General features: G+C 39.6%; 1 non-coding gene across 1 annotated transcript; it reads right to left on the reverse strand.

Moving 5' to 3' along the window:
* Window positions 1–464: 464 nt before the first annotated feature.
* Trnas-cga (transfer RNA serine (anticodon CGA)) lies at window positions 465–539 on the reverse strand. The gene has a single exon. It is a non-coding gene; the product is annotated as a tRNA-Ser (tRNA).
* Window positions 540–7,843: the final 7,304 nt, after the last annotated feature.

Genomic DNA, 7,843 nt, shown 5'->3' on the forward strand with positions numbered 1-7,843 from the left:
TACTACCTTTCTGGAATATTGGTGTGACCTGTGCAACTTTCCAGTCATTGCGTGCGGATCTTTCGTCGAGCGAACTGTTGTAAATGATTGTTAAGTATGGAGCTAATGCATCAGCATACTATGAAAGGAACCTAATCGCTATAAAGTCTGGACCAGAAGACTAGCTTTTATTGATTTAAGTTGCTTCACTACTCCGAAGATACTTACTTCTACGTTACTCATGTTGGTAGCTGTTCTCGATTCGAATTCTGGAATATTTACTTCGTCTTCTTTTGTGAAGGCATTTCGGAAGACTGTGTTTAGTAACTCTGCTTTGGCAGAGCTGTCTTCGATAGTATCTTCATTGCTATCGCGCAGAGAAGGCATTGATTATTTCTTGCCGCTAACATACTTCACATACGACCAGAGTCTCTTTGGATTTTCTGCCAGGATTCGAGTCAAATTTCCTGGCAGAATAAAACTGTGTGCCAGGCCGAGACTCGAACTCGGGACCTTTGCCTTTCGCGGGCAAATGCTCTACCAACTGAGCTACCCAAGCACGACTCGCGCCCCGTCCTCACAGCTGTACTTCTGCAGCTCAGTAGGTAGAGCATTTGCCCGCGAAAGGCAAAGGTCCCGAGTAGGAGGTTTCATATCAGCGCACACTCCGCTGCAGAGTGAAAATCTCATTCTGGAAACATCCCCCAGGCTGTGGCTAAGCCATGTCTCCGCAATATCCTTTCTTTCAGCAGTGCTAGTTCTGCAAGGTTTCGCAGGAGAGCTTCTGTAAGGTTTGGAAGGTAGGAGACGAGGTACTGGAAGAAGTAAAGCTGTGAGAAGGGGGCGTGAGTCGTGCTTGGGTAGCTCAGTTTGTGGAGCATTTGCCCGCGAAAGGCGAAGGTCCCGAGTTCGTGTCTCGGCCTGGCACACAGTTTTAATCTGCCAGGAAGTTTCATATCAGCGCACACTCCGCTGCAGAGTGAAAATCTCATTCTGGGTTCGAGACAACGTTTCGTTGTGGAAACTGTTATAAGCATCTCGCATTGAAGTCCGCACTAAATTTCTAGCTTCTGTGAAGGATCGATAATCTTGGGGACTTTGCGTCTGTTTAAATTTGGCATGGTTGTTTCGTTCTTTCTGCAACAGTGTTGTCACCCGTTCTGTGTATCCAGAAGGATCAGCTCCGTCGTTTGTTAATTTATTTGGTACAAATCTCTCTATTGCGGCCGATATTATTTCTTTGAATTTAAGCTACATCATTTCTACACTTGTATTATTAATTTAGAATGAGTGGAGATTGCCACTCAGGGAGGCATCAAGTGAATTTTTATCTGCTTTTATGAATAGGTAAATTTTTCGCTTATTTTTCGAGGTTTTGGGGATTACAATATTCAGTCTCGCTACGACAACCCTGTGTTCACTTATCCCTCAATCGGTTTTGATGCTCGTTATTAACTCAGGATTACTTGTTGCTAGGAGGTCATGTGTGTTTTCACACCCGTTTACTATTGGCGTGGGCTCATGAACTAACTACTCGAAACAATTTTCAGAGAATGCGTTTAGCACAATTTCGGATGATATTTTATGCGTACCTCCGGAATTAAACATGTATTTTCGCCAACATGGTAAATTAAAGTTCCCCCAATTATTCAACTATTATCGTACGATTAGGGTACGTGTTTGAAATCAAACTCAAGTTTTTGAACCTTTCAGCAACTGTATCATCTGAATTGGGAGGTCGGTAAAAGGATCCAATTATTATTTTATTCCGGTTGCCAACAATGACCTCCTTCCATACTAAGTCACGGGAAATATCTGCTTCAATTTCGCGACAAGTTAAACTACTTCTGACAGCAACAAACACGTCACCGCCAACCGTGTTTAGCCTATCATTTCGGAACACCGTTAGGTTCTTCGCAAAATTTTCGGCTGAGCTTATATCTGGCTTTAGCCAGCTTTCAGTACCTATAACGATTTGAGCATCAGTACTTTCTATTAGCGCTTGGAGCTCTCCCAACACAGTTACGACAATTTCCAACTGTTATACCAATTGTTCCTTTATCTACGTTCTTCCTGTGTTCATCCTGCACCCTTTATGACTGAAGCCCTTCTCGTGTTTTCCCGAGACCCTCTAACCTAAAAAACCACCCAGTCCGCGCCACACAGTCCCTGCTACCCGTGTAGCCACCTCCTGCGTATAGTGAAAACCTGACCTATTCAGCGGAACCCGAAACCCAACTACCCTTTGGAGTAAGTTGTGGAACCTGCAGTGTACACAGTCGCAAAACCGTCTGAGCCTCTGATTGACCCTCCTCTCGGCTCTATACCAGAAGTTTGCAATCAGTCCTGTCGACTATGCTGCAAAGCTCTGCTTTCATCTTGAAGCAAGACTGGCAGCCTTTACCACTTCTGTTAGCCGCTCGAAACCAGAGAGAATCTCTTCTGATCCAGAGTGACACACGTCATTGTTACAACCCGAGCAACCACCTGCAATTGGCTGCATCCTGTGCTCTTCATGGCATCCGGGAGGACCCTTTCCACATCTGGAATGACTCCACCCGGTATGCACACTGAGTGCACATTGGTTTTCTTACCTGTCTTGTCAGCGAAGTCGCTAAGGGGCCTCATAATGCGCCTAACGTTGGAGCTCCCAACTACCAATAATCCCACCCCCTGCGATTGCCCGGATCTTGCAGGCTGAGTGGTTTCCTCTGAAACAGGACAGGCAACAGCATCTGGCTCAGCGACAGTGTCAGCCACAGATAGCACCTAGAACCTGTTTGGCAGACAAACCATGGAGGCCTTACGTTTCTTGTTTCATTTGTGTATTCCTGTTTATCCATTAGCACTGCAATATTACTTTTGTGTGATTTTATAACTATTATCAACGTTTCCTGAAATGTTTCCTTACTTGCTATGTCAGAGCTTCTTTGCTGACTTTCTTTTTCGTTCTATGGATGTCCTTGTTTTTACTTGCCTTGCCACCAGTAATCTGACTGGTTCTCCATTTAAGCTTTTGTTCTTTTTTTTCTTCTTGTACTGCAGCATCTCCATTTTCAATTATTATAATATCGCTGATGACTCCATTTGTTAACGGGTTGGGGTTTTTCTCTGCCCAGGGACTAGGTGTTTGTGTGGTCCCCATCATTCCATCTTCACTCATGAAAGTGGCTGATTTGGAGTGTGTACAGATTGGGAACGTGTACAGGTGCTGATGACTGAGCAGTTGAGTGCCCCACAAGCTAAACATCATCATCACCATTATCATCATCCATTTGGTAATTCACTATTGTTAATGTTGTTCATCTGAAGCCTGTTCCTAAGAAAACCTTGTCTCTGTTTTGCTTGGTTGTAGGTCTGTGAGATTAATGATTCTTGGGTATATGTGTGTCTCAGACTGTCATATATATATATATATATATATATATATATATATATATATATATATATATGTGTGTGTGTGTGTGTGTGTGTGTGTGTGTATGTGTTAGTGTATTCTTCTGGAGTTGTTTCCTCATGAGTAAATTATTTTTATTCTACTTCACTGTTGACATTCTCCTAGGCATATCTGCTCTTCTTTATCTATCTTGCGCCACAGGACTTCAGGCTTGTTTAGGTATATGACTACCTGCGTGTACAGAATGTACATATATGTGTTCAGCTTTTTTGGTGCTTGAGAATCACTACTGACTTTTCAAACAAACGAATACCTTTCAAAAACGCCTTCCAACCAGCCGCCATGTCATCTCAGCCCTTAGGCATCGCCATATGTGGATATGGAGGGGCAAGTGGTCAGCACACCTCTCTCCCAGCCTTTGTCAGTTTTCGTGATCTGTGACACTATCCCACAATCAAGAGGCTCCTCAGTTGGCCTTACAAAGGCTGAGAGCACCCTCTTTGTCAACACAAACTCACAAAACCAAGAAACTGACCGAGTCAAGTGCTAGCCAAGCCTGACAGTGCTTAACTCCAGTGATCTGAATGAACTGATGTTACTGCTGCAGGAAGGCTGTTACTGCTGGCTTTTAATGCGAAGTAATTGAGAATCAAATGGTGTTGTATACACTTTTCATTCAATTTCACATTTTTTCTCCCCTTGTGAAGTTGGATGAGGGTCTTGTTATATGTGCTGTAGGTCTCCATGTGGTATGCATGACAGGCAGTAGTAATATTAATTGTATTTGGAGCTCCTCCATTGCTAACTTTTATTGTTTTCTGATACAAGTAATAAAGAGCTGTGTTTTACAACTGAATTAATTTGTTTGTGTCAAACTTATTTTGTCTATACATGATAGGACAGTTACATGATAGTGCTTTTTACTTACATTCATTTATGTACTATTTATACATTTATTTGTTAGTGTCTATGGACTAAATGCATGTAGAACACATTTTTACAATAAACATTTATTTGCACATATACTTCATTGTAGCATACAGCACATGCTTTAGAGCTCACTGAGGTATCATCAGATCTGTGGAAGTGGAGAGAGGGCTGGAGTGTTGGAGTTCTGGAATGTTCATCTTGTAAAGTGAGCATTCGCTTTCTTTTCTGTTACGGCATAAGATGAGCATGTCTGCATTTGTCACACTGTGTTGACGACTTTTGAAATCCGATGTTCTGCATGTCTGAATATACAGACAAATAGTACAATAAAAAAGAAACTGAACGTTGTGACAAAAGAAGAAGGTAAGTACTACAGCTCAGGAATATATGAATTAGCATATAATATCTGAATTTCTAAAAACACTAAGATTACTGCTCCATTACGTTCTATTCACTATGTAACTAGAAATGGAGGAAGCAATACACTACTTCAATCTGAAAATCATAAATTCTAACAAGAGAAATGCCTTCAACACTTTCAGAAATAAAGCCATCAAGTTTATGATATGCAGACTGAGCACAATGGTTCTAAGTAAAAATAACTGTAAAGAGGAATTAAAGACTATCTTCAACACTTTCCAAAAGAGTGGATACAATAGAAACATAATACACTAACTACATAATATCATTCAAAAACATACCACAACTAATAAAACCAAATCACCATCATGCTGAGATAAATGTTATGCCATAACAACAAATGAAGAGAATGCTCACTCTTCAGAAATAATATATAGAGTATAGAAGGCTATAGATAAAAATGAAATTATTCTCAGTGTGGCAAATGGCAATAACAGAAGACCAATATTCCATCTACATTACAGTTTGCCATAAAATAAAATATAAAAAGCACACACACACACACACACACACACACACACACACACACATGAGGGATTATTTACCAAGAAGTGTTTATTGGGAGACTATACAATGTGCATTTAGCATACATAGAGTATCAAACAGATGTATAAATGAAATGTAAGTAAACAAATACAATGGCATAACTGTGAACAGAAATAGCTAGATTTAACTAATCTGCCAAGGAATTTCTATAGATCTAATACCACAACATCGACAGTTATGTAATTTATTTGCAATATAGACCACTGACATTGCCTATAGTATATAATCGATACATGTATGGTAAGAATAAATAAATTTAAATGCAAAAGAGAGATATTAGTGTCTGTATGATAAAAAATAATTGAAACTGCTGAGGAAAACAGCTGCCAATATTAACAATATTATTGGATGTAGGTTTCGCCTTTTATGCAAAACATTGTTTTCTATTGTTACCCAAATGTGTTTTTGCACCTCTGTGCCTACATCAGTGGGTTTAATTAAGTGAAAAACTGTAAAAAGTAAATAAATTTTAGATTATAATGATCTAATAAAATTAGACCTAAAGACGGAATTTATTTATTTATTTTTTTTTTTTTTCGTTTTCGTTCTTAGCTTGATTTTACATTACATGGTTCTGCAGTACTACCAGTAGGTGTCCTGTACTGATAGCTTGTCATCTACAAACCGAACGGTTAACAGTATTTAATTATTTGATTCGCTAAAATCTTAGAAGATTATAGTATATATGGTTATGAGGATCCTTGTAATTCACACTCTACCATCCTGCTTTGTACTTACAGGACCTCTCTATAATCGATGCATACTGCAGTACAACACGTTTCTTTCTGTTTTAATTTTTCAATGAACATGGAGATATGTTACTTGATGTATACATAATACGTTATTACAGTTATCTTAATTGACATATAAATGGTACATTGTTAACATGCTCAGGTAATTTGTCAAAATTGCAGATTCAGACTTTCCTAACAGCCATATTGACTGTGTTTGTTACCGTTGCTGTGCCATTCAGTTCACCTTAATTCCACCTTTTACCTTAAATTTCATACATTTAACGTTCCTCGCCGTTCCTGGTAAAATTTTATACCTTAGATATATGGAACGCAGATTTCACTGAAAATGTAACTCGAATACTCCCGATCATCTAACTACAGACAAAAATCTTCACCATTAGAAATCACATGAATGACAGGTAAAAGTTTGATATAAGTGCCATTAACAACATCTGATGACTACTGAATATAACTCTTGGGAAACTGTGCGGCATGAATAGATGTTAAACATCACGTTTTGCGCTGAAAAGTACAAATAAGGATATTCACTGTGGAATAAAGGTGGCGTTTTCCGCTGAGAGATGGTAGCACTATTTCTTTTGTGGATCACACGATAACGCAGTGTTTATCCGTGTCTAACGAGCCCGCTGTCAACGGGACATTAAGCTAGAGATAAAAGGAGTGAGATGGCCTGGGGAACTCGCCGCTTTTTTCTACTCCGACCACTGCACTACATCTACTCTTTAACGTAAAATTGCTCCTGGATGCTCATTCTCTGTGTAGTTTACTGCGCACCACATAAAAACTTCTTATCGGCATCTGTCTGAATGGACATAAATTACTGAATCTTTATAAGTTAAATACTTACTCTCCTAATTCCAGATTCGTGGTAATGTGGTGCAAAACCGCCCGGAGTTATGAGCTATGGCCTGACGGATAGTCACTGATGCTTCACGCGACTGGAAGGAATACTCTGGCAGGAGTTCGCTAAAGTGAAAGAAAAAATATTTTCGAAATCTTATTGCCTTTTCCGCAGTGGGGACTACCTGGTGCAATAAAAAATCGGAACATGAGAATCTTATGAATTACGGCGCCCTTGACAACGCTGAAAGTCCAGGTTCGTGGAACATCAGAAACTACCATCCGAATATAAACGAAGAACAATACAATGTCAAAATAACCAATTTTCGGCATATCTTAAAAGTTGATAGCAGAACATAAACGCCAAATTTAGAAAATATGGATAATTTTAACAGGAAGCAGACACTGCAGTGGCTTAACTACTTCAGCTACACACCGCCAAAATGGCAGATATTAAGATAATTGGCCACGGAGTAAAACATTAGCTAAAAATGTGTTCACATCCTCCCCGACACCTTCTGTTTAGTTTTACAGTGACCTCCACCAACTTAAAAATCTAAATATCCTAAACTATTCTGTACGTAACATAGTTACGACTGTGCACGTATATGTGTAAATTATGGCATGCATGCATGCTGATGGCTTTGTAACGTTACGTTAAATTTCTGTAGCCTACTATATACAGGGCGTTCCTTTTGTCTGAAGACATTGAAATATCTCGAAAACTACACATTGGATGAAAAAAAGTTAAAATTTCAGTTAGTTTGTCACCAAGAGGGACATCTAACGGTAGCACACTATAGTCTTCACCCTACTGTGTGCGAGGGTGGCGGGAGTCAACGTTGATGTCTTCAATGAAAATCCTCGTTTTTTATTGCAAATTGCGATTCTATGGCAAGATTTACATGCGTTTTGTCTTAAGCATTTCCTTAGTTTCGCCGCGGACGGCGCTGTAACCGGAGAAATAGAAATGGGT

This window comes from Schistocerca cancellata, chromosome 8 (genome assembly GCF_023864275.1).
Source record: "Schistocerca cancellata isolate TAMUIC-IGC-003103 chromosome 8, iqSchCanc2.1, whole genome shotgun sequence".
Lineage (NCBI taxonomy): Eukaryota > Metazoa > Arthropoda > Insecta > Orthoptera > Acrididae > Schistocerca > Schistocerca cancellata.